Source organism: Myotis daubentonii, chromosome 13, assembly GCF_963259705.1.
Source record: "Myotis daubentonii chromosome 13, mMyoDau2.1, whole genome shotgun sequence".
NCBI lineage: Eukaryota > Metazoa > Chordata > Mammalia > Chiroptera > Vespertilionidae > Myotis > Myotis daubentonii.
In genome coordinates this window covers 30,694,517-30,696,826 of record NC_081852.1, presented here as the reverse complement: position 1 = coordinate 30,696,826, position 2,310 = coordinate 30,694,517, and the positions used below count along the sequence as shown (strand labels likewise).

General features: G+C 31.6%; 1 protein-coding gene across 4 annotated transcripts in view; it reads right to left on the bottom strand.

Annotated features, from left to right (window-relative positions):
- FAM13C (family with sequence similarity 13 member C) overlaps positions 1-2,310 on the bottom strand; it is a 128,198-nt gene that overhangs the window by 1,511 nt on the left and 124,377 nt on the right. The gene's annotated exons all lie outside the window — the stretch shown is intronic.

Sequence of the window (2,310 nt, the reverse complement as noted above, 5' to 3'; positions counted from 1 at the left end):
CTGCAAAATAGAAAATACCATCTGTTAGTTCACAATGAAGCAAGTCATTACAAATCCTTTCATAATTCTTGAGAAAGTATGGGGTAACAGTTTCCACTTGGTTTTTGCATTATGTCTTTTTTTACCTTCCCTTTCACCTTCATTCACTCCCTCTTCCATGTATTATTTAATAGTAACCTTTGAGAACTTCAATGTCATAATAGGTATTTGGCAAATATACAGTATAGTCCAATACATAGACATATCAATAGGGCAGGTGAAAAGGGCTGAGGGGAAAAAACACCAGAACAAGGCATTCCTGTCTAGTCATTCTCCCATTATCCATGCCACAGGTCCATGCCTATACAGAATGTTCCACCTTTATAGTGATAATGGTTAAAAATATCAAGTAAAAACACTACAGAAATCATAGCAACAAAAATATTTTATAAATGTATGGTAATATAGGGAAAAAAGCTCAATGACTATCTTACAAACATTAAATATTTCCAAGTTTTCTTGAAATTATAATACCTGTTTCTGCAAAAGTATAGTAGAATCACTGAGTTCTGTAAAAAATTTATGAGTGTACATTTTAGTGGTTCTCTTAGCAAACTATACTAAGACTAGACATGATAATGCATAGATTTGTATACATATGCATTCTAACTAGTACATGTTCTTGCCATGTACTTTGAACAACAATTGGGAAACATATGCAGTTAAAACCATTTGCCTTCCCACAAAAATGTTGCCAGGACATGTTCCCTAAAATGCAATAATTGCTTCAGGATCTCAGAAGACTCTTGCTTGATAAGACGGCCAATTGCTTTTAAGACATTTTTATCCATTACTTTGAAATACAATGGGTAGAAAACATGTGAAGTCACCACAACTGCTACTTAATATGCTGAATATAGAAAACAAATACTCTCCAATATTACTATGACTGAAAATGGGTAAATAGCAAATATTTAATGTTTTACCTATACCCCCTTCTATTTTCTCAGTACTGATAAAGATATATTTATATCTCAACAAATAAAAAAGCTAATCCCTAAAAGGTAGTTATCTACTTGTATTGCACCATATACAGTGTTCTGCAATTTCCAGTACAGAACTCAGACTAGTACTCAAATCTATAGACAGGGTTCCTTTTAAATATCAAAATTATGTACCATAATTCCTTTGCCTCCATTCTGTCTTATGGGCCAAATTTATCATGACTGGGTGTCTAAATGCTGCCTTAATTTGTGTGTGTATATATATATACATATATATATATATGTGTGTGTATATATATATATATATATATACATATACATATATATATATATATGTGAATAAATTATCTATTTTATAGGAAAACAAGAATAATCCATTCTGTGACCTTCCCTGGTTCTGTATACTCCATTTTGGCTAATAAATAAGAGTGCATTGGCCCAAATGAAAAATTTTGCTAGTATTTCCTGAAGCAGTTTTACCATTCTATAAAAAAATGCTTGAAGTGTTTATTAGCATAGTTCCTGGCTCATAATTGTTAATAATGTAAAATCAACATATAATGTCTCATGCATGATAAATATTACAAGAACATTTATATTAGCTTAAAAATTTTTAGTAATCCATGGTTATGTTACCTTATGGATAGTTAGGCCTTTCCAATAAAATGTCTTATGAAAACAAATTTAAGATACATATTTTGTAGCCATGCAATAATTTGTATTATATCACCACTTTTGCATTTAGTTGAAATGTATTACCACAAGAGGGCATACAACCTCAGTCAAACAGGATTATCTGAAATGGATTTAGGACTAACAGGTTCAGGAGAATACTGTATGTGGAACATAACTAACTAACATAACTAACATAACCCTGTATATCAGAGGTTATGCCAAGAACCATTGCAGATCCACTAGGCAAGACTACTAGTACAAAAAGTTCTCAAACTCTTTACAGTAGACTCCTTGGTTCAAATAGGTAAAAATATAAATGTAAAAGTTGTATGGAAATTTTATAAAAGGAAAAATGGAAATTGCAAAAACAAGAAATTATGTTTTATAGTCTAAGTTTTTAACAGCTATGGAATATTCTCACTAGATTAGTTAGCATCAGCGAAAAGTAAGTAACTTGGACTTGTACCAATCAATTGGAAAGGAAGATTCCAAGCAGAAAACTAGGTTGGTTACATCTGTATTTGCTAAATGCATAAAGTTTCTGACTTAGTAGGTCCAGTTTTAGTGAACAGCCCTGAAGAACTGAAATGGAAACGTGGCTAAGAGGTGAGTAGACTTACACTTTTCCAAGATGCTTTAGAAAATAGCCTCT